The sequence below is a fragment of the Orcinus orca genome, chromosome 11 (genome assembly GCF_937001465.1).
Source record: "Orcinus orca chromosome 11, mOrcOrc1.1, whole genome shotgun sequence".
Lineage (NCBI taxonomy): Eukaryota > Metazoa > Chordata > Mammalia > Artiodactyla > Delphinidae > Orcinus > Orcinus orca.
In genome coordinates this window covers 37,631,456-37,657,324 of record NC_064569.1, presented here as the reverse complement: position 1 = coordinate 37,657,324, position 25,869 = coordinate 37,631,456, and the positions used below count along the sequence as shown (strand labels likewise).

Below are 25,869 nucleotides of genomic sequence, written 5' to 3'. Positions count from 1 at the left end.
ACAAAGCACCAAGCTGATCTCCCTGTGCTATGCGGCTTCTTCCCACTAGCTATCTATTTTACGTTTGGTAGTGTCTATATGTCCATGCCACTCTCTCACTTTGTCTTAGCTCAACACTTGGAGTAGACTGCATGTGCAGATGCAAAGCCTAAAATCTCTGTGCCCAATAGCAAGGGCCCTGTTAAAAGTAAACATTGGCTCTGGGACAAGACAGCAGAGCACACAGAGGAAAGGACGACAGAACTGGATGATGAATGAATAGGTCACCAGACAGTACCAGAATTTGTAAAACTTGATTCCTTTATATGGAATAGTGTTTCTCAGCTGGGGGTCTTAGACTCACGGTGTTCTTTAAGTGCACTTTCTTCTTTTTTTCATTTAATCATTTATTGTCAAAAATATAGTCACTGTATAGTATATATGCTTTCTCCCACAATTTCTGGTTACAGAAACAAACTCCTGTTGTTGGCTATTATAGAACAATAGAACTGAGTTATACATATTAGCATTTGTTACTGTGATCTACTGTTTCTACTTTAAATGCATTTTCAATGATCCACATATTCCCTACAGAAATTCTTTAAGTCTATATTTTCTGATTGATGATAATCTTAAAAATTACTACAAACATATTAGTAATCATCTAGACAACCACTTTATCCTCTAATACCATCGTGCAGTTTTAGTTCTTACTCCATTTGTGTTTACAGTAGCCACAAGGAGTCATTTTAAGTGACCGCACTTAAGTTTCAACGCATTGGAAGCATGTTTGCCTGATACTAGATCAGCAGCCAGACCTTAGGTGTCCTAATATCAAAACAGAAATGCCTGTCCCTTATTCTCAGTTTGAAATTGAATTATTTTGCCAGTTATGAACACGCAGGTTCTCTTTTGAATGATTGCTTTCAATTAAAAAATTTTCCATAGTGTGCTATTTCAATTTTTTAATATTAGTTAATAAATGAGCTTGATTTGACAATATGAAACAACCTCCTGCTACCACGTAATATAATGAACTAGTCTCACGATTCCAGGTTAGTGTAAAAAAAGAGCAGCTGAGGGTTTTAGTCCGGGTTTTAATTTCTGCTAAATGAAGACCAGATGATGTCATTGTGTACCTTATGAGAGAAATTTCTTATATTTGAATGAAGAAAGGGGTGGGAGACTTGAGTCATCGCTTGGCACAAGAAAGCTTAGGGAGGGCAAACTTGGAAGCCCCAAACAACACGCATTTAGGTTGCAACTTAGCCAAGGAAAACAATTACCCATCACACTGAAATAATATTGTTAATTTTGAATACTGCAGGTTTTACAGCTTTGTTTTACAGCTTTGTTGATTTTTAGCATATAATTTGGTTTTGTTCTTGCATCTGTATAGGAATGATGGGCCATATTGAGTTTATAACTAATTTTTCTTTTTTTACATAGAAGAAAAATTAAAATAAAAACAGTTTGAGTTCTCATCAATAAACCTTCGCACATACACACACACTCACGCACACACATACACACACACTCACGCACACACAATCCAGGTCCAGTGTTTCTGTGAACTCTTCCAAACATTAAAGAAGAAATAACAATACTTTTATACAAATTCTTCCAGAGAAGAAAAATGTATAAGTGTTCCCAGCTCATTTTCTGAGGCCAGTGTAACCTTGACCCCAACAACTGTGAAGAAAATTGCAATTAAAGAAAATTGCAAATCAATCTCATGAACAAAGATGCAAAAATGCTCCACAAATTGAATAAAAATAGACTTTTCACTAGAGTTTGTGACTCGCTGATATACAAAGGAATTAGACATTTATATTAGAACAACTACTTGTTGTTTACATAAGTACATTTAATGAGGAAACATTTATTTGAAAAGTCAACAGCAGCATTTTCCTAGTGAGACAATCTTTTTTTTTTTTTTTTGGTTTATTAGTCCTTTAATTGTTTTTCCCACCTTGTTTAAGAAAAAAAATGGTTCTTTAGTTAGTATAGGATATGCAATATTAACATATTTTATTAGTGTTAATATATGGGTTTTTAAAAATATTGTTCTTAAGTGGATATGCATTTCTTCTTTTTCTTATATAATGTCAAAATAAAGACCTTTTACCAAAATTATTTGGACATTACAATATCTCAAAGAGAAAGCAGTAGGAATAATATGGTATTTATTCCCATTATATATATGGAGAAAGTGTCACAGTTAGATTAAATTGCAAAGTAAGGCAATATTTGTGTAAAGCCTTGAAATCAAGGCTAATAATTCTTATATTTTTATATTCTATCAATGTGGTTGTATTTGCCCTTACTTACAGCTACAAATTTTAACTCAGTTTTGCAGTGGCGTGAACAAAGGCTAATGGTGGTGTCCTCACTGGTGAAAAACATTTAATTTTTAACCATTTCAGTTAATATTAATTGCATTTGGCTGTCAATCATCGTTTAGAAATGATTAACCAGGATCACTTTGATGAATGGAGTCATATTCTGCTAATATATTATTTTAAAAACATGACTTCATTTTTTATCTGACAAAACACTCAGATAGGCCTTGTTTCTGGAAGATAGGGGTGTGAAATAAAGAGAACACTAACTGCTGTGAATAATAAAGGAAAAAAGATGGAGGTCCTCTGGTTGCCCAGGAAGGAGGATCTGAGGAGACTGGACTAAAAAAGGAAGAAAGATGAGAAATTGAAACTGAATGAGAGAGGAAGAGGCTTAGGAACTTGTCCTGTGAGACAAAGTAGTGGCCAAGCACACCTTCCTGGAAATGGGAATGTCCCATGGACTTTCCAAAACAGGGGTGTCTGAGAGTCCATGGTAAATTGCAGCCACTGTGGTATACTGCCGCTGTTACCCTCTAAGCCTTGGATGAAATTATTCTAACTGGCCTTGTGCTGGAGATACTTCAGGGAAATCTAGGACAAGAAACTGTCTCTTGGTAGAACAAAGAACAGCCACAGGACGTGAGAAGTAAATGGCGGCTTTGTAAGCAAGAGCTGCTATAATATGCAGGAAAGCACACAGATCCGGGGGAGGGTACCATAGATAGGCCCTTTAGCCATTTTAATTTTAATATCAAGAACAAAATGACTCTTTGAGATGATGACTCTTGAATTAAATATATACAAGAATAATACCAATATTTATTGAGTTCTTCATATGTACAACTTTTCCAAGCTCTTTCAACATATTAACATCTTTAAGTTTTACAACAACCATATAATTAAGTAAACTCATTATTTCCACTTTACAGATGAAGTTGAGATAACTTGTCAAAGATCACACGACTCTTACATGGTAGAGCTGGTATTTAAACCCAGGGAGCTTGTGTACCAGAGCATCTGTTCTTACCTGCCAAATCATACTGTCTCTTAAAAATAAAAATTAAAAATACATCTGCATTTGTTTCTCTTTTAAGGATTCAGTCATGCATTAGTGCAGACAATCAGATAAACAAAAAAAAACTGAAAGAAACAAACAAAAATCCACCTTTCTATTGACTTCATAGGCCCAAATTTATAGCTCAGCTAATATTGCCTCAGACCAGAACCATTTCTCTTTCACACAGACCGCCTTCCAGGCTAGTCTCCCTTCCTCCAGGCCTAGCTCCCTCAACTCTTTCTCTAAGTGCATTAGTTTATACAGTTTTGTTTTTTGTTTTTTTTTTTTTTTTTGCGGTACGCGGGCCTCACACTGTTGTGGCCTCTCCCGTTGCGGGAGCACAGGCTCCGGACGCGCAGGCTCAGCAGCCATGGCTCATGGGCCCAGCCACTCTGCGGCATGTGGGATCTTCCCGGACCGGGGCACGAACCCGTGTCCCCTGCATCGGCAGGCGGACTCTCAACCACTGCGCCACCAGGGAAGCCCTACAGTGATTAACTTGAAACACAAATCACGTGGGTTACGTGTCTGGCCTGGGTAGAAACTACCTATCTCAGTGAAGACTTCGGTAATCAGAGTACGCTCAACCAAGTCATCATCATGCCTTCCAGAATGGCTCCTTTTTGAAACTCATTTCTGGTTAATTTGTGCCACTCTCTGCTCTCCTTCCTCCAACAGCTGGACTGTTGACACAGGTGGAGAAAACCATACTACTCCGCCAATCTGTGCTCTCTACGCTCTGCTGAGTCCTCAGTTCTGCCCTTCAATCTTTGTGCTCCCTTTGTTTACCGTCTTCTCTATATTCAGTTACCGCTGTAAACCTTGACCATCCTCAAGTCCCTAACACACGCCAGTCTTCTCATTATTATCTGATGGCGTTGCTTCTCACTGGAGCAAGCAGCTTTAAGCTGCTACAACTTCGGCATGGTCTTCTCCTCAGCCCTTCCGCTGCTCCTATATTCTGTTGATATGTTTCATGTGGTAACAGCACTTCCTACCCCGTCACTCAAGCCTGCAGAAAGGGAGTCATCCTTCACCCCTCACCAATCCTCAATCAATTACAAGCCCTTTCCCAATACCTACCAAATCCTTTCCAGATTTGATATTGCCTCATCATTCCTTCTAACACTGACCTAGGATGTCCTTATCAACTTTTAGAAAGTAGTTGCCATTGTTTTCTTTTGGTTTCCCTGCATCTGTTTTCTTTCCCCCTTGAAATGTATCACTCACACGTACAGCCTTTTTGAACAAGTTCAAATCCAATTTCCACCACACCATGCTCCCTTGAGTTCCCTGTGTTCTGATGTGTAGGATAAAATGTAAGCTAAGTTCCCTTTTTGGTTGTCCTTCAGTATTTTATGAGTCATGGTTTCATCAGGTTTATGTATTTTAAAGCCGCTTGTGTTTTTCAGCTCTATGGCATCAGGACAAGATAAAGAGTCTTGGCATCTTGAAACTTTTTTTGCCAGCCCTGAATGGCTGGATTATCTTTATGTCTCTCAGCCCTCTGCTTCAGAATGAGAGAGGAAAAGGCAGCAGGAATTGAAGAGGAACATATATTTTTGTTGTTGTTGTTTTCTATTTTCCTGAACTTAGGATCCAGCGATGGTGGAATAGGCAAGTGACTTGGGCTCTTTATAGAATTACCTACACAGCTGGCACACAACAAACACAGGCTCATTAGACACGTTTAAGTAAAAACACAGCATATGATAAAAGAAAGTTACCAAACAAATTTTTTCCTTTGCAGAAGCCATGTAATATTCAAGTGAAATGGCTTTTGTGGTGCTTTCATGTATTCTGGCACCTTTGGGTGAGGATGTCTCTTTGTCCCGAGCTTGTTCCCACATGTTCGTGCAGTCACAAGTTGTGTTAAATGCACGCTATTAGAATTAACACCACATATTTTGGGAACTTGTCATGTCTGAGAACAGGAGCTTCCTCTTTTGGTGGACTGAGGCATATACTTGCTCGTTTCGGTTCACTGCTTCCTTCCCCAAAGGCTTATCATCTCAAGGAAACTGACAGCTCATTATTTCAGAACTTGGAAGAAGCCCTGGAATTGGCAAGTGTGAGCCTGTCTTCCCCACCAAGGCTACCTCCCTGATCCTCAATTCACTTTTACTCAGTTACACAAATATTTATTAATTGATTTAGGTTCAAAGAACTAGGCGGGGTGCCTCAGGGAGGAAAGGGAGCATAGACACAACTTCTGCTATCAGAAGTCTTATGATAGGGGCATTACACAACCCCCTGTACTATAAGGTATAGTAATGCATCCTGAGATGGACAAAGTGCTCTGTGAGAGGAACAAGGAAAAGAAAGGACACCCCTAGTGCCCTTGACCACACTCTACACAAGGGTCCGTGCAGCTCTGCCCTTTCCTAGCTGAGCAGAAAACTCATCTCAGAGCCTTTTCTTGTCTCTCCTACCACAAAGAGTTGGACTGAGAATTAAACAAAATATTTTATGTGAATTTCCTTAGTAGAGTATCCCAAAGATAGTGGGAACTTAGCAAATGTTAGTTTCTTTTGCTTTGATGGTATCTTTGAGATGGATTCTCCCCAAAATGGGTGTGAGGTTTTCAGGCAGAGAAGGGGCCTGGAGACAGGCATTTTGGGCAGAAAGAAGATCATGAGAGGACACAGAGGTGGGGAATGGATTTTGTCAAGGAAAGAGCGAATGCTCCAGTTTTGCTACTTGGAAGTAAAGAGATGGACTTGGAAAGGTAAGTAGGGGCCAAACTGAAGGGGCAGCAATATCTGGGTAGGCAGGGTGGTGCAGTGGTCAGGCCTGAGCTTTGGAGCCAGATTGTTTAGGTCTCACTCCTGGCTCGGCCCTGCCTATTCACTGTGTGACCCAGAGCAGACTTCTAACTCCGTGTCTCAGTTCCTTCACCTATAAAATGAAGTTAATATGAATGTCTTTGCCGTATTCCTTTTCTGTGGATTAAAAGGGTTAAAATTTGTAAGGCAATTGGAAATGTGCCTGGCGCATAGTAAATGCCCAATAAAAGCTGGCCAGCTCCTATTAGCAGGCTGAAATATTCATCCTGAAGTGACATAGCCAGAAGGCAGGTTACAAATGCATGCCACTCAGAGGACATTTGATCTGCCTTTACCAAGTCAATGGGCCTTTCCCATATGAGAAACGGCTCTGCCATTTACCTGATTGAGATAAGCGGAGGTTTCTTAAAAGAACAGGTGTGAACTGTTCCTCAGACTTTCTATTCTTTGGATGATACCTGTAGGCACCCCCCACCTCCATGAGGCTCCTTAGTTCCACCCCCAAAGGAGGACTGTCAGCTGCCGACTGGAACCTCCTGCCAATAGCAGACGTCACCTCTTCCTTCTTGCTGGTGGTTAGAGGACCAAGGGTATTGATCTCGGAGAGGCAGCAGTGAGCATTGGTGTGGAGAGAGATCTTAATTCCCTGGCCAGGAATTGAATCTAGATAGCCTGGATGAAAACCAGTCACCACACCCCCTGGCTCTTGCCCCCAGCGAAAAATGCATTTCTCATGGAAGCAAAAACTATAAAAACAGGCACAGAGTTTATTATTAGAGACATAGCACAACAACAAGTGGGAGAGCACACAGAGAAACAGTTTGTTTAGTTAAGACAGAAACAAGGCAGAGACGCCCACCCGGAATGAAAGGGTGTGGGCGTCCTCCCTAATGAGGAGAAGTGCAGTAAAGAGGCCGTTAAGTCACTTATACAGGGCAGTTCTTCTGGGTCTTTGTTTACCTCTGGCCAATTATCTGGTTTCTTTTTCCACACCTGACCTGCCCTAGGACCCTCCCCAACATGCGTGCGCAACATTTTTCCAAGATGGATTCCAGCCCAGAGGCCTATGGGGCAGCCTTAGCATCATATATTTTGGGGTGGTGCCCCCTCTTTTTTGACCCCCAAGAAGACTTTCTGCACATGTGCAATGTCTCCCTTTCCCGAAGGTTGGGAAATATATGACGTCTTGATCCTTTACTCAAACAAGGGTTAGCCCCACTCTGTTCCTGCCATGACTGTTATCTTAAGGTGTCCACAGGAGACAAAGCCTGGTTATTTACCATGTTTCTGTTGTTACTTCCATTTCAGAGAGCAAACAGGAGGCTGACTGTAAGTGCCTAACCTGGACCCCACCTATCTCCTGTCTCAGGAAATGCAAACAGGAGGCTAGTTGTAAGTGTCCAGCCTGAAGCCCACTTTTTTCCTGCCTCGGTATCGTGCTAGACAGAATGATGACTAAGTGGCCAGAGATCAGCTTGAATAATAATATAATAGTTCAGATTTTCAGGAACTAAAATCCTCACTTTCACAAAGAAACTACCGGAGCCCTCTGAAACGACTATTCAGAGATTAGAGACCTGCCCAGGCAAGCTCCAGTTCCTGTTCCCTTCACGGCTGCTCTCCAGAGGCTGGATGTATCGAGGAGCCACCCACAGAGGGATGTTCTGGGGCCCCGAGCCTACTTCCCCCAGACCTTATCTCTAGCTGGTTCATATATCTGTGGGATACGTCTGTGTCCTTTGGGTTAAGGGCATGGATCGCCTCTGAGTAAGAGACAGGTGGTTGGGATTAAATCTTTTGCTTTCAGAAAACCCATTAAGTGAAAACTTCAATCCACACATGGTGTGGAGAAGAGAAATTATATCCAGTGCTAAAACTGGGACCTAATCTCTCAGCAAAAAGAAATTAGGAGGGGAACCGTGTGTGTGTACTATAACTCTATGGTGAAGTGGATGAGGGTGAATACCATACCTTCAGACTAGGCATAAAGGTACTGGGGAAACATGAAACCCAAGGACATTTGGAGAGCCCTGTCCTTCTTATTGTACAGTCTTGAAAGTGGACTTAAAAGTCGGTGGGGGGACAAACTCTTTTGGACTCAGGTGCTGAGCTGACTGAACTTAAGTGCTTGCTGATTGCAGGAGAACTGAGAAATGGTACCCGCCCAGTGCCCATGGGAATTCACAGCTGCTCCTGCTATGGGAAAGAAGCTACCAGTCCAGAGGCCACCATGTCCTTGGCAAGTTGGGTTCAGGTGCAGCCCCTCCCACTGGAAAAGAGGGACCTTCAGTCCCAGCCCACTTGTTAACAATCTACAGAGACGTCCTGGATCATTGCACAAGCATCATCCCTGGAGCCTGCACACTGGAGAACCACAAGTTTTGATTGGGGAGGGAGAGTCTGAGCTCTGCTCTCGCTCCAACAGCAATGGGGGGTTGTGGAGGACCCAGGGGCTGTCACTGCAGCATTCTGATGATCATGGAAACTACACCCATGTCACCCCGGATATTCAAGATGGTGAAGGGTCCCAAACCACACCCTCAGAAAACAGTTAAAAATACTTCAGAATGTTTAGCTGGGACGGACTAGGCTCAAGTTTAATGGTCACACAGAAGAAAGAAAAGGGACTTATTCAGTGTAATTCCAGACCTAATAATAATGAGCAAATTTCACCTCAATATAAAAGCAAATGAAAACACAATTAGGGCTGCCCAGCAATGGATGAAATGGTACCCTTCAGAGTCCTCTATCACTGGAGGTACCGAAGCAGAGCCCGGGGGCCATCTGCCAACCAGTACGTAGGCGATATTTCTGCATTGGGTGAGGGTTAAAGTAATAAAGGAAGTTTATCCTTGACCCACACTTATCAAGGCTGTTTTTGCTCTTTCAATGACCCAAATTCTTACATTGCTTTCATTTTGCTTCCTAGAACCCCAGAGAATTAAAGAGTTTTGTGTTGCTTTTCTAGGTTCTATAAAGGATCTTATGGATCATATAGATCAATCTCACCCAGTTTCGCTGATGGAGAGACTGAAGTGCAACTGTTAGGTGGCTTCTAAGGTTACATATTTGTTAAGTGGTAGAACGGCAATATGAACTCACGACCTGGAGTACCATGATGGTTTCCCAACTGGTTTACTTCCCTCCATTATCTCCCCAATGCTATTCATCCTATACATTCTACACATATACCAGATTGATATTCCTAAAACACAGATCTAATTATGTCATTGCTGTATTTAAACCATTCCAAAAGCTCCCTGTGCTCTTTAAAAATATACTTAGGGTTCTTTATTACGGCATTTAAGGTTCAACCTTCCTGGTTTTATCTCCAATTCCAGCCCCTAAACCCAGTCCTGTTCATACACTAAGATGTTAAATGAGTATTGAATACAATTGGTTTTGGGAATATCAATTTTATTTCTTAGACTATTTCTTGCCATATTCCTCCTTTGTAGGGTTTGCTGATCATCTGGTTGTGACAAACCTCAGAATTTTTAAAATGTGCTGTTCTTCAAGAAAATCAGCACAAGATACCATGGACCATGTTTTGACCAGTGTTGCATTAAGGGAGCTTCAAATGAAAGCCTATAAATGTTGGAGGAAAAAATCCTACTCATATCCCACTTCCAAGAATTTCTTAATAATTCCTCTTTCTTTCACCATAAAAATAAATCAGAGCTTTTAAAACATGCCTTCCAGATACCGACATCTCAGAAATCACGCTGCAGTTGTGTGAGAGCATGTGCCTTCACAAGACCAACACTAACATTTTTAGTATTTTAAGAGAAAAGATCAAATCCCTGAATGCATTTCAAAGCCAAATTGAAAGGACTCCTCCAGAAACACTGAAGACATCTGTAATTCTAGGCTGTAATAGGAGTGAGAAAATAAAATGTATTAAATCACAAATTAAGCTGAATTCATGACAGCGATTACGTCGACACTGCTCTTACAGCCATCGTTTCCATTAGTGATTTGCAATCTATACTCTCCAACTTCCATGTCAAATGAGCCAGGATCCTACTCTTTTTAGGATGAAAACTGGAACGACTTGTGATGGACCTGTTGTTTGCCAGAGTGTATGAGTTAGCTTTTGCTTCCTAACAACTTACTACCCAAACTTAGTAGTAAGCTTAAAACAGTATGTATTGGATTGTCAGAGGGTGATAGACCTGCACTCAATACCTCAAACAAACCAAAACATAAAACTGAATTTATTGCTGACATAGTAGGGAAGAGCTATGTTGATCAGGAACAGTCTATCCAAGCAGAGCAGACTACTGATCTTACAGAGAGTTTGGGGAAATCAGTGAAGTTCAAAGATGGGTGGATTTTCATGGTCATCATCTGTTTAATCATGGTTACTTGAATGAGACTGTTGCTCAGAGGTGTGCTAACTGGAGTGAATTTATTCCAGATTGACTGATTTACAAAAGTGAGATGTTAATAATACGCATGGGTTGGGCTTGCAAAAGCAGGTTTAATGAGGCAAGTTGTAGTTCATCTAGTAAATGGGTTTAAAATTGGTATGGTGGTTATTTGTTTCCATGGCTACAGAAACATTGGTCTTTTTATAAGAGTGTATAAATTAGGCAATGCCAAAGATGATTTCCAATGATCTCTGCTTCATGCTATCGTGACTTGTGCGATTCCCTCCCCTTGAATGTGGACTGGATTTAGTGACTTGCTTCTAACAAACAGAATGCGGTAGAAGTAATAAGATGTCACTTCCAAGATTAGGTTAAAAAAAGACCACGGCTTCGGCCTTGGGGGAGTCATCTTTCACTTGCTTTCACTTGGATTTCTCACTTGGGGGAAGTAAGCTGCCATGTTGTGAGCAGCTCTGCTCAGAGGCCCATGTGACAAGAAACTGATATTTTTAGGTTTTCCCTCAGGTGATCATATAACTTTAGTGATGATGTAATTGCACAAGGAACACTGCCTAGAGAGCCAGATGCGTAGACAGCATTGTAAGTTATAATCTGAGTTGTATCTAATTTCTCAAGTGGCCATTGAAGCTCTTGCTTCCTTTAGCGACTTGTTTATCTGTTTCATTTTCTGGGTTCTTGTCCACACAAACGCTCATACTAGCTTTTAACAGACCATGTCCATCTGACCATGCCAACTTCCACTCTAACACAATGTTTTTTCCATATGTATTAGTACTCATCATTGCAAAGAAAATTGATTCCAGCTCCTTCAATAACAGAAAAACTGATCTTGAAATTCACTGTAAGAAAAAGAGCAAAATAGACAATATTCAATCCACTTCTCCAACCTTATAAAGGCAATTCTTTGTCTTCACGTTTGTCGCACTAAACAGTTGTTCAAAATTAAGAATCTTATATGGTTTACTATGAAGCAGACTCATTAAATGTAATTTATATAACTGGTTATTGTAATGCTTCCTTCATCAAACTTTCTAAAGAAATATCCATTGATTATTTTGTAGCATAAAGAAATATTATTTATAGGGAAAAAAGGAGTTTGTAGTTAAAAAGCCAGTAACCAGTTCCTTTTCAGAAAAAATAACCTAAGTCCAATCCTATTTCTGTGGAGACAAACATCATATTAAAGTGCTGCTGAGAATATTTTTTCCAGAAATATAGCATATTGTTAGTGTGAATGAGAGTATTTTATACTTCGTAAGTATTTATTTTGTCTATGGATATAGGGAGAGTCTTATAAGTAAAGAAGGAAGAGATGCACTGACTATTACTTAGAAATTTTAGTTTTTTTTAAATGCTCTTTTTATATCTGTATTATAGTAAAATCATTCTTAGAGGATGTCCCACACTATAAGATCAAGAATATAAAAACATCGATTTAGATAAATCCACCATAGACTAAATAGTATTGAATTCCATGTGATAATAGTTATCTTCTTATACAGTATATTATATATTTTGTGTGCTTTTGTGTGGTATATTATATTTTCATGTGCTTTTTAATGCAAAATGGAGTCAAAGAAGCTGGTAGATACTTAAGTAATCAGAATTTTCTGATGGTTTCTTGTTCATAAATGCAGCATATACTTCAAATATCTATCAAAGCCTCAAACCTAGTATTTTTATAGCAAATTAGAAGTACAAGGGATTTGCTCATTTGTTTCTTCACAACAGCCATATAATATTTTACCCCTAAGAAAACAATATATGAGGAAATTTTATAGAGGAAAGTTCTGATTATCAGAGGGTTATGGCTTGCCCAGAATCAGTCAGCCAGCGAAAGGACTAATCAGAACCACACTCAGGTCTTCTGGCTCCAAACACGTTCTTTCCATTTCGTCACATATCTTTATATATCTTTACCCGCCAGCCTCCTATAACCATTCTATTTCTCACGTCCAAAGGCACTGAATCTATTCTTTGAGAACTGCACATGGGAAACGCAATATGTATGAGTGCTCCCTCAGCAATCACAGAGCCCAGTGAGCCTTCACAGTCTAATCACTTGTTAATTATATTAGCAGGCATTCTGAGGGTGTGGCAAATCACAAATACATAATGCATCCTATTGAATAAACTCAAGACCAAACAATAAGCATCAAAGTTCCTTGGTGTGGGGCATAGTTCTCTCGTCTTGAATTCGGTATAAACATGTACATACATTTGTTGTTTGTATTCTTTTGAATATTCTTAGTAAAACTTCATGTTTTTAAAACTCATCATAATATGAATAAGAGAAAGATCCTTGTATCTGTAAAGTGGTTTATAGTTTATAAAGCACTTTCAAATGCATTATTTATTTAGTCCTCCCACCAAGTTGTGAAGTAAACAGATAGCAATTGTCCTCATTTTATAGACATAAAACCAAAACTCAAAGAGGTTTATATTCCCTTGAGTTTAGACAACTCTTAGGTGCAGGAGGCAGCTCACCTAACATAAGAGCTGGAAGGAGCTTCCTTAGATATTAGGAAGGGCAGGATTTCCCAGTGTGTGTTCTGTGCCTCACTGGTTTTGTGAGATGCTCTATAGCAAGGGGTGCAGTGCTCCAATAAATCTAAGAAACACCGCATATTATATTCCCTACTTGAGAATCACAATGCATATTGTCATAAAAAGGCTCTGAGATGTATTATTTTTTTTTAAGTTGATTTTGTTCAACTCAGAGTTTCCAACAATTGACTCAATCGAGCAAAACTGTTTTGCAAAACGTTGACCTAGTGTAACCCTCACATTAAGGAGATGAGAGAGCTGATGTTCAAAAATATAAAATATTTATTTAAGACAACACAATTACTTACATTAAAGTTAAGGATGGAACTTAAATCTCCAAATTCAGCCTCAACGTTCTTTCTAATATCCTACACGGCTTCTCTGTACTTAAATGCTTCTCTATTCTAGAAAGAATAATTTGGCTGGTCTTCATATTCAAAATTAGAGGCATATTTTGAATAAAAATCTTGTAAAAAGGAAAAGAGACCATCCTTAGTTCTTAATTCACTTTTGTGCTAATCCAAAAAATCTCGATGATAATATTTGCCATTCCCCTGTGCCAAGATTATTAATAATTTTTAAAGCTTTTAACAGACTTTCAAGTTAAATGTTTTTACAGATGAAGTCACTGAGGCTCTGAGAAATAAAATAACTTGAGGAAGGTCATCCATTTATTAAAAGGAGGAGCCATGATTTAAAGTTGAGTCTATCTGACTTCAAACCTGTTCAGCAGTAACATTCTGAGGACCCCATTTTTGGCTTTCTAAACATTTTTATTGGAGTATAGTTGATTTACAATGTTGTGTTAGCTTAAGGTGTACAGCAAACTGAATCAGTTATAAATATACATATATCCACTCTCTTTTTTTTCCCCCATGTAGGCCACTACAGAGTATTGAGTAGAGTTCCCTGTGTTACACAGCAGGTTCTTACTAGTAATCTATTTTATATAGAGTAGCGTGTATATGTCAGTCTCGATCTCCCAATTTATCTCTCCTCCCTCCCCCTTGGTAACCATAAGTTTGTTTTCTACATCTGTGACTCTACTTCTGTTTTGTAAATAAGTTCATTTGTACCCTTTTTTTTGATTCCACATATAAGTGATATGTGATATCTGTCTTTCTGTGTCTGACTTACTGCATTCAGTATGACAACCTCTAGGTCCATCCATGTTGCTGCAAATGGCATTATTTTGTTATTTTTATGGCTGAGTAATATTCCATTGTATATATGTACCACATCTTCTTTATCCATTCCTCTGTTGACGGACATTTAGTTTGCTTCCATGTCCACTCCTGGGCATATACCCAGAGAAAACCATAATTTGAAAAGATACATGCGTCCCAATGTTCATTGCAGCACTATTTACAATAGCCAGGACATGGAAGCAATCTGAGGGCCCCATTTCTTTTCAAAGAGATCCTTGAAGGCTGACTACTCTCCTTTTCAGATGACGACTACTGCAATAAATTTTAAAGGGTAGGCAAATCATACAGGCAGAAACAAAACAATAAAACCTCTACATAGATTAAGCAGAATGGGAACAAACAGAATACGTAAGGAAGGGAAAAGTAGGTAGTTATAACTGCAGTAGACACCATATGCATTCTCTTCTTAATGCCTCCAATTCTGCAATAAGTATTTTTTAAATATAAGACCAAAACCCTGCAGCACTTTTAAATTTTCTTTATACTATAAACCAAGCTAGCAATCACTGGCACAGTAATGAGGTTTGTCAGAGGATCAGTATTTCAGGTCTAATGGAGCCTCAAAGGTCTTTGGCGTTTAACCAGGACTTGAATTCCACCTGTAACATCCCCAAAGGTGGTCATCTGTAATGAAAGGACATCTTAACATCTCTGGAGGGAGGCCATTTTATTATTGGACAACTCCAACTTCAGGAAATTCACTGACTAGACTGTATACCACTTAAAAGCAGGATGCATTCCCGTCTTGCTCAAACTACATCCCTACTGTCTAGCAAGAAAGAATCCATCACTAAGCCTTTTATTTTTTTATTTTTTTGGCTGCATTGGGTCTTTTGACCTGTGTTCCCTGCACTGGCAGGCAGATTCTTAATCACAGTGCCAACAGGGAAGCCCTTTCTTTTACTTTTTTGAATGATCAAATGGTACTGACATGAAATATTTCTTCTTGTAATGTTTATCCCATTATTCTAACTCTGTTTTCTGGGCAGAAGTTAAGTGATTTTCCCAGAAGGTATACCTGGGCAAGGTACCTAGGAAACAAAATAAAATCTAGGTATCTTTTAAAAATTGATATATAATTCAGATACTATAAAATTCACCCCTTTAAAGTATAAAATTCGGTGGTTTTGAGTATATTCAGAGAATTGTAAAACCATCATCACTATCTAATTCCAGAACATATATATCACCCCTCCCAAAAAATAACCCTACCCATTACTAGTTATTCCTCATTCCCCCTTCACCCAAATCCCTGGTCACCACTTTCTGCTCTATGATTATGGACATTCCATATGAATGCAATCATATCATATGTGGCCTTCTGTGTCTGGCTTCTTTAGAGTAATATTTTCAGGATCAACAATGTTATCGGATACATCAATACTTCATTCCACTTATGGCCAAATCACATGGATATACCACATTTTGTTATCCACTCATCGGTTGATGGGTATTTGAATTGTCTCCACTTTTTATCTATTATGAATAATGCTGATATGAACATTCATGTACAAATTTTGTGTGAACATATGTTTTCAGTTCTCTCGGGAATGTAACTGGGATTGGAATTGCAAGGATATATGGTAACTCAATGTTTAACATTCTGAGGAACTATCCACCTCTTTAACAAAGCAGGTACATCATTTTATAATCCTACCAGCAAGGTCAGAGAGTCACAACTTCTTCACATCCTCATCAACACTTGTTGCTTTCTATTTTATTCTGTTTGGTTTTTTAAATTATAGCCATCATAGTGGGCATGAAGTGGTATCTCATAGGGTTTTGATATGCATTTCCCTGAAGACCAATAATGTTGACCATCTTTTCATGTACTTATTGGCCATTTGTATATCTTCTTTGGGGAAATGTCTATTTAGATTCTTTGCCTATTTTTTAATTGTGTTGTCTTTTTATTTTTAAGTTGTAAGTGTTCTTTATATATTCTGGTTAAAAGTCCCTTATCAGATATACAATTTGAAAATATCACATTCTTTGACTTGTCTTTTTATTTTCTTGACAATACTCTTTGAAGCACAAGTGTTTTTAACCATGAAGAAATCCAACTTGTCAACTTTCTCTTTCATTGCTCCTGCTTTGGGTGTCACATGTAAGAAACCCTTGCCTAATAAAAGGCATGAAAATTTATTCATGTTTTCTTTTAAAAGTTTTATAATACTGTATCCTATTTAGGTATGATCTAGTTTGAGTTAATTTTGTATATGGTAGAGTCCAGCTTCATTCTTTTGCATGTGGATATTCAATGATCCCAGCACCACTTGTTGACAAAACCACCCTTTCCCCACTGAATTGTCTTGACGTTCTTGTCAAAACTCAATTGACCATAAATTTAAGAGTTTATTTATGGCCTTACAATTCTATTTTATTGATCTATATGTCTATTCTTATGCAAATACCACACTATCTTTATAATTGTAGCTTTGTAGTAGTTTTGAAATTGGGAACTTTCAAGACTTCTTTCATCTTTTTGAAGATTGTTTTGACTATTCTTGGTTTTGTGCATTTCCATATGAATTTTACAAATTCTCAATTTCTACCAAACAAAAGACATATGGGATTTGATGGAGATTACAGTAATCTGTATATCAGTTTGGGATGCATTGCCATCTTAATAATGCTAAGTATTCCAACACATGAATATGAGATGTCTTTCCATTTATCTTAGGTCTTCTTTAATTGCTTACAACACTGTTTTGTAGTTTTCAGTATACAAGTCTTGCACTTTTTTGTTAAATTTGTTTTATATAGTTTATTCTCTTTGATGTTATTGTAAATGAAATTGTTTTCTTAATTTTATTTCCAGATTGCTCATTGTTGCTGTACAGAAATATAATTGATTGTTGTATATTGATCTTTTATTCTGCAGTCTTACTAAATTTGTTTATTAGTTTTAATAATTTTCTTGTGGATATATTATATTTTCCATACGCAAGATAATGTCATTTGTGAATAAAAATAGTTTTATTTCTTCCTTTCCAATCTGGATGACTTTGTTTCTTTTCCTTGAATAATTGCCCTGGTGAGAACATCAGTACAATGTAGAATAGAAGTGGGGAGAGCAGACATGCTTGTCTTGTTTGTGATCTTAGGGGGAAGGCTTTCAGTCTTTCACCTTAAAATATGATGTTAGCTGTGGCTTTTTGTTCATGCCTTTTATCATGTTAAGAAAATTTCTTTCTATGCTTAGTTGGCTGACTGTTTTGTCATGAATCATTATTGGATTTTGTTGAATGCTTTTTCTGCATTTATTACAATAATCATGTGTTTCCTGCCCTTTTTTCTATTAATATAGTATATTACATCGATTTTCATATGTTGAACCAACCATCCATTCCTGAGATCAATTTCACTTGGGCATGGTGTATACATTACTTTTTATGCATAGTTAAATTTGGCTTGCTAGTATATTGTTGAGGATTTTTGTGTCTATATTCAAAAGAGATATTGGTCTATTGTTTTCTTTTCCTGGGATTTCTTTGTCAGGTTTTGGTATGAGAATAATACTGGGCTCATAGAATGAGTTGTGAAGTTTTCTTTCTTCATCTTGTTTTTGGAAGATTTTGTGGAAGTTTGCTGTTAATTTTCTTTAAACATTTGGTTGAATTCACTGGTGAAGTCATCTGGGCCTAAACACTTCTTTGTGGGAAAGTTTTCGATTACTAATTCAATCTCTTTAATAGAAATCTATCCAGATTCTCTGTTTCTCTTGAGTCAGTTGTTTGTGTTCTAGGAATTTGTCAGTTTTATCTGTTAACACATTTATAGGCATACAATATTCCCTTCTAATCATTTTTATTTCCATAAGGTCAGAATGTTCCCTGTTTTGCTATTGATTTTATTAATTTGAGTCTTATCTCTTTTCATCTTGGTAAATTAAGCCAAAGGTTTGTAAATTTTTTCAAAGAACAAACTTTTGGGTTTGTTGGTTTTGTTGATGTTCTCTATTATTTTTCATTTCATTTATTTCTGCTCTTATCTTTATTATTTTCTTCCTTCTGCTTGTCTTGGGTTTAGTTTACTCTTCTCTTTCTAGTTTCTTAAGGTTGTAAGTTAAGGTATGGATTTGCTTTTCTTCTTTTATAATACAGACATCTACAGTTATACTTTTCTCCTGCTTACGGTTTTAACTATATCCATGAACTTTAGTATATTGTATTTTCATTTTCATTCATGTCATAGTATGTTCTAATTTTTCTTGTGATATCTTTTTTGACTCAGTTGTTTAATAGTGTGTTGTTTAATTTACACATTATTCGTGAGTTTCCTGTGTTTCTTTCTGTTATTCACTTCTCTTTTCTTAAAGTTTATTTTTAATAATATGGCTTTTTCTGCATTTAAGGTAAGATTTTTTTTTGAATTTTATTGTTATTCATTTCTAATTTCATTGAACTGTGGTCAGAGAGCTGTGGTCAGAGAACATACTTTGTATTTTAATCTATGTAAATTTATTTAGATTTTTTCTCCCTTCAGTGAATGCCATTATATTGAATATCATGACATCTTACATTAAACTTCCTAGCAGAGTAGCTATTTAATGTTTGTTGAATTAAAGTCATAAACTTTTCCCCGGATATCAAGTCTAACATAGTATCTTATATAAATGTAGCACCCAAAACTATTTTGAAAACTCTGAAGATTTATACTATACAACTGTGTTACCCAAACTTAACTGACAATCAAAATATCCTGGGGAATATTTTAAAACTGGTGCTCATGCTAGTTTTACAACACTAACAGGGACCACTCTATGAGGCTCTGCCTTCAGATCTGTTGAACAGGAGACCACCTCTACATATGCCACCAACAAATCTGGCAACTGGCCATTTCCAATAAGCGCACTGTGTTTTCCTTTTCTTAAATATTGCCCTTAAAAGATCTGGAGTTATTTCTAATTTTCACCACATGACTTGTTAAACGTTTAAAACCTATTATAGAATGTGATTCAAATTTGTCATTGACACAGATTGGAGGTACAATATTCTGGGCTAAAACATAACATCATACCATTTAAATAAATATTTACGTAGACCTTAAGAAAGTTTTAAAAAAATACATAAAATTGTTTCCTCACAAGTGAAAAGTAAATGTGTCACCATTGCCTTTATTATATCAGTAAATAGAGAAATAATGATGGGAATACACTGGAGGAAATTGAATTCTATTTGGTACATATTTGTTAAATTAAATAAAATAGAACCCAATTCTCTAGGTAAATCCTAATTTCAAAGATATATTCTTCCCATATACCTTCAAGATGTCCTCAAGCTCCCAACATTTTAAAGTTTGACTATATCTCCTAGACTGTGTCTTAAACAACGTGTTGTCAGGTTATGTCTCTTGATCCTCTATTTAGAAAACAGTGGCCACTTTATTCAGATAACCTATTTCCCACCTTAAGAGAAAATACTGATTCTGCTTTTATTCACTTTTAACCCATGTTACAGAAAAGACTTGGAAAATATGTAAATAAAATAAAGGGAATCTTAATAGAATATAAAAGAAAACTGTCTAGACTCACTAGAAACAACTCCATTCCCTTTACACCTAAAATGTGAAATTTATAAGAAATTATTTCAGAGAAAAAGAAATATGACTGAAAGCTTATCAATATTGTGAGGAAGCCATTCTCAAGCCTTTTCTCTCCTCAACCCAGATTCATACATGAGACACTTTCATAAATATAAAAACTGATGTAAATGCTTCTGAGTTGGGTCTGAGCATTATGTATAATTCTCCTCCAACACTTGCCAGATATCACAACCAATAGTATCAAATTTACGTGTCCAATATCCAGTTGAGAAGTGCTGCAAGAGGAAGCAAAGGAGGAAAGGCCACCAAGATTTAGTGTACGTCTAATATGTGTCAGGCTCTGTCACATGTTACCCTAATTAAATTCACACTTCTGTAACTTACAATCCACCATTAACCATAAAAGAGCTAAATTAGTTTTATTATGCTACATTGAGTCCAGGATAATGTAACATATTTATCCACAATAAGAAGTGTAAGGTAGATGAAAGAGAAGTTTCACTTAGCAGCTCAGTTCTGATTTCCACCAAAGGACTCTTCTCTGGTACCATCTTTATAACTTTGGTTTTCTGCTGTTTTTGCTTTTTTATTTTGAGATAATTTTAAATTTACAGAAATACTCACAGAACTATTGCAAAGAATTATTTGATACCCATCACCCAATTCTGCCATTTAAGTGTATTTGTCCCACTTGTTTTATCATTCTCTCTCTCTCTCTCTCCCCTTAAACACTTCAGAGTGTATTTTCTAAGACCATCAGGAAATTTAACAGAATACAGTACTATTTTCTAATCTTTAGTCCTTATTCAAATTTCTCCAGTTGTCCTGATAATGTCTTTTATAGCATTTGTTCTTGGTCCAGGATCTACTCCAGGATCTGCTCTGCATTTACTTTCATATCTCCTTGGTCTCCTTTAATGTGGAATGAATCCTTAACCTGACTTTGTTTTTCATGATATTCACATTTTTAGACTCTTTTTTTGAAGATGAAAAGATTTAGTTCTAAATAAATTTTTAACATTGACTGACTCAACTTGTTTATTAAGTGCTTTATATTCCTAAGATCTCTTACCTACAGTAAAAGGCAATATCAAATAAAACAAATGTTCAAAAACTGGTTACATTTATAATTTTTTTAAAAGTCCAGTGGTTTTAAAGAATTGGGATTACAAAAGGCTCTGCCTAAGGCTAAATTGATTGTTGTTTCTTCTGTTGCCTGGAGACTAAACCTATTGATCTAGTTTTCATTGTTTTATAATTAATGCAGAAGAGAGATGAAACTAAGTGAGTGGGAATAAAAGCATTACATGAACTCAAAGTGTCCAGATTCAAAGGTCATTTGTTACTAGATATGGATTGGAAAGAAAATTCGTACAACTAAGAAGAACAGAAAAAGCCATTCTGCTTTATTAAAATATTTTAAAGAAGCCAATAGATGGTTTAAAATATTGAGCTAGCTTCTTAGTCTAATAAGCGGTACTCAGTATAAATATTTATTGGACGAATGAAAGAATAGTGAAAACTACTCAGAGAGTGAGACAAGGCTAAGTGCTCTAAATAAGATAAGAAGAAATCTTGTACCTGTGGCAGACACTGTCAGTGTCCCACCCTGTGCTTTTTTTCTGGAGGTCACATGTGGCTTTAGGGGGCAATTTCCATACACGCTGGTGACTTCCTCTTCAAGCTCACTGCCTAAGAGTCTTCTTGGCCTGCATGCAGGGCAGGCCAGAAAAGTGGGTAAGTCAACACCCCCAGGAGCAAGCCCCAGCCACCAAGGGGTAGGGGTTGGTGGATAAATATTCCAGCTACCTCACCCTCAATGGGACAATTGCAAGGTATCTTATACAGAACTTCTCAGAGTCATTGGTGGTATCAGCTCCGGTCACTCACTGTGATAACTTGTTCATGAATGCACCGTTTACTGGCTGTCCTTCTGTCCCTGTCTGAGGCTGGCAGAGTTACAAAAGAGACTGAATGTTTCTTTGAAAAGTGAGGACCCTTGGGAAAGTACAGTCCCTGCTGTGGGAAGAAATGGACCTAGCCAACACGTTTCAAAGGAACCAGCATAACGTACATGGGAACACACCTTGAGGGTGTTGGTCTAAGGGGTTGGAGGATAAGGTGACGTAGGGAGCACTGATTGACATAGGGGCACTCTCCCATGAATTAGCATCTAGCATCTGAGCAAGGATACCTGGTGCCAGTCCTAATGTCACTGCCTGAATAGCTTCCCGGTAAAATGAGGTGGAGATACCAGAACTTCCTCAGCAGAGTTTGAGAAAACTGCCAGAAGAATCAGAGAGGTGGACATGTTCGAATGGATTTACATTAAAAGAACAGAGAACCCACCAGCTTACTATTATATTTCCTGAGAAAACCCAAGGGCACTTCCTTCACCAAAACAATGTAGACTGCACCAAGGAGGAGTGTCACCACTGTTAAGAGGTTCAGGACTTCCATGGGCCAGTGCTGATGGTGGCCAGAGCTGGTGCTATTTTACTGGGCTCCCTAGTGGCAATGGGATGAGAAGATTCTGGAATATCAGAGATCGGGTGGAGGAAGACAACCATAAGAGGCAAGGTGGGCATCATTCCCATAATGGGAACTAGGCCAGAAAGGCAAAAAAAGAGCATGAAGTGAGATAGACGGACAACTAATGAGGGTGTTGCTTGACTTTGCAACAGAGCTCCAAAGAGCTCCAAAGTGGGTGAGCAGAAAGCTGATAGAACCCGCAGTAATGGAAAATTATGAGCCTTCACCCAGTTGGCAGACCTGAGTCAGTTCTCAGGTCCAGAGCTCGTTGATTGAAAGGGAGGACAAGTCCCTTTGAAGAGTGACTCTGCGGTGCCACCACTTAAGTATGTGCAATAATTACACCTAAAGAGACCTGTGGAGGGTAATACTCAGATCTTTCAAGGGCTATTAGACATATGAACTGAGCTTATAATAATAATAATGGGAAAAATAATGGGCAAGATACCATGATGGTCTCCCTGTTAGAGTGAAGCATATGGAGGCCAGGTGATAGAGTCCTGGCCCAAGTCTACCTTAGAGTGGGTCCAGTGAACTCCATGTGTTTGTTCATCTTGTTCCTGGTCCCTGAACACATAATCAATATGGATATCATGCTGTCCTGCTGACATTATGTTAATACACTTTGTGAGCAGGAAATGGTAAATACTCTTTTATGCCCTGGAAAGAGAGATTCATGTCAGAGAGTGGGGAAGGGCTATGAAACCTCTTTGAGGGGCCTTTTAATCAGTTCTGGCATCATGTTTGGGAAATCTCCTCCAAGGTGAAAGATAAGTTGTTGCACATTATAACTCCTACCACTATGAAAGAGACACAGCCCTTGGTAGACCTCTTTGGATTTTGGAGACACCATAATTCATACCTCAAAATACAGCTCCAACCCTTTTATCAGGTGATTGGAGAGACTGTCAGTTTTGAGTAATACGCAGAGCAATAAAGGCTCTGCAAACATTCAGTGTGGAGTGCAAGCTGTCTTGCCGTTAAGGCAGATCCCATGGGACAGAAGTAAGATAAGGATGCTGTCGGAGTCTCTGTCAAACCCCAGTGGGAAAGTCTCAACACAGACTCACTCAGAGTTCTGCAGCAAGACCCTGCTGTCTGCAGCAGACCACTGCTGTCCATTCAAAAAATCAGCTTCAGGTATGCTGCTAGGTAGACTCTCTGGTCATTGGACATCAAATGACTCTAAACCAGAGCGTTCCAATCATGACCTGGGCCTTATAAGATTCATAGAGTTATATATTTGGATAGGCACAGAAGAAATCAATTGTTTGATGAGAGAGATACATTTGGGATCAGACCAAAGCAGGTCCAAGGGCATAAATATAAAATATAAACAGCCTCGACCTGCATTTCACCTACCCAGCTGCACTACTACTTCTCCCTTAGCTCACACCTGTGGCCTTGTTGGAGTTTTCTTAAAACAAGGTAAGAGGAGAAGAGGAAGATACTCAGGCCTAAGTCACAGGTGGGTCATCTTAATGCATATACTGGTATGAGCATAAAAAAGACTGATGCTGCTGCATTGAAGTCTCACTCAGGAGTAGCCTTGGAAGGAAGGAGTGAGGGGAATCTTCCCAGCACACAGAGCTTTTAATGGCACATGTGGCCATCCACCTTGCGTGGAGGGAGAAATGGTGTGAAGTAAGGATAAACTCATGGGCAGTGACAAATATCCTGGCTGGTGGGTTTAGGAATCTGGAAGGAACAAGATTAGAACACTGGAGACCAGAAGGTCTAGTCTAGCATGTGGCTAGACCATTAATTAGCAGCAGCCACAAAGAGTACAGACTCTTTTCTTATGTTAATGTCTATTAAGTGCCCATCCATCTCAGAGGAGGCACAGAATAATCTTTTCAACGGGGTGACTCGCACAGTGGATATCAGCTAACTTCTGTCTTTGGCCACCCAAGTGCTTGCAGAATGGGTCCACGAACAGAGTAGCTATGGTAGCAGGGATGGCGACTATCTATAGGTCTAACCGCACAGACTTCCTCTCATCAACATTGATCTAGGTACTGCTGTTGTTTATTTTCTTTCCTGTCAACAGCAGAGACCAGTGAGGGACCACCTTGTGGGAGACCAACAATCTACGTGGTGGCAAGCTGATTACATCACACTTTCCCTTCCAACCTGGAGGGGGCAGCAATCCCTTTTCTTTTTCTTTTTGATTTACATATTAATTGGTTGAAAATAATCCTTATTTTGCCAGTGAGGAAACTGAAGAGAAGTGACCAGTTAGAATGCCACACACTGCTGGAGAAAGTTTTGAACAAATTTGCTGGAATAGAAAGAGTCAGCTGCTTCTTCCACAACATACTACTCCTTTACCCAGTGTTTAAAAGGATTACTAGCATTTAAATTCCACACTTGATGTTCACCCCATGCAACCTGGCCTGAATTTTCAGTCTTTTCTGTTCCATTCTTTCCTTTTAGGGCAAGCTATGGAACTACCTTCCATAACATGAAGCTAAGGAGAATCTTCCATCTCAGGCACCGGGAAAAAATTGCCTGGTCCCTGGACATGTTTTCAAGTTTAGTTGGGACTTATTTATACTCAGTGAATCCCATCGAAAATTTTCTTTAGCTCTGCTGTCATTAATTACTTTTCTCCCCCTACTGACCTACCAGCATGAGGAACCTAAATTAACCGAATGGTAAATGTAATTTTAAGTTTAGTGGAAATTTTACTATGTGCTTTGGTAGAGGCACTTCATCCCCATCTTCAAGGAATCAGAACTTCTAAATCATCAGTGCATAGTGCTTCAGGGACCAGAAGCATGGATTTCCCAAGTGGATCCCTGGAATTGATGGTTAAGGAAAAAAATTGATTTTCTCTTGGTTTCCAGACCTATGTCTTCTAGCTGTGGGGGACATAGCACAATATGATGGCCTTTGGTTCAACATAAATATTCCATCATCAAAGGCAAATATCGCCCAATCCAGAAAGGTGCTGCCTCTTAGCCAGAGACCATGCCCGTGTTCTATGAGGCCAGTAGCTTCCAGGTGAAGTGCTGTATTATAGAACCAGTAAACACATGCCCATTATTTTGCTTTCGTCACCACTAAATGGATTCTTTGATGTGAGGACATATTATATTGAATCATTTGTTGGTATCTCAGACATTCCGTGAGCCTTCGAACAATGGTGCTGGCAGAGGTACTGTGGCCAGGGAAGTCAAACCCATTCCTAGAATAAGTTATCAATCTCAAAAAAGGAAAATTTCTCTCAGTGATAATATTATATTGTTTAGTGTTCTAGAATGATAGCTGATCACCATGTGTTTCAGTGGGTTAGTGTATCGTAGCAAATTATACAAATATTGAATACATCTACTAACACCACTAAATCAAGAAATTAAGCAAAACTTAGGTTTGGCAAGTATTCAAGGGACGGCTGTTCTGAAATTTTGCCCTAAGAGACTAGAATTTTTTATTTTAAATTGTTTTTAAGTTGGATTTTCTGAGCCCCAG

The 25,869-nt window shown here is 38.4% G+C and overlaps 1 long non-coding RNA gene across 1 annotated transcript in view; it reads right to left on the bottom strand.

Annotated features, from left to right (window-relative positions):
* Positions 1–2,299: 2,299 nt before the first annotated feature.
* LOC117203022 (uncharacterized) overlaps positions 2,300–25,869 on the bottom strand; it is an 82,667-nt gene continuing 59,097 nt past the window's right edge. Inside the window, exon 4 of the long non-coding RNA XR_007470016.1 lies at positions 2,300–11,400. This is a non-coding gene — a long non-coding RNA (uncharacterized LOC117203022). The remainder of the gene's footprint in view (positions 11,401–25,869) is intronic.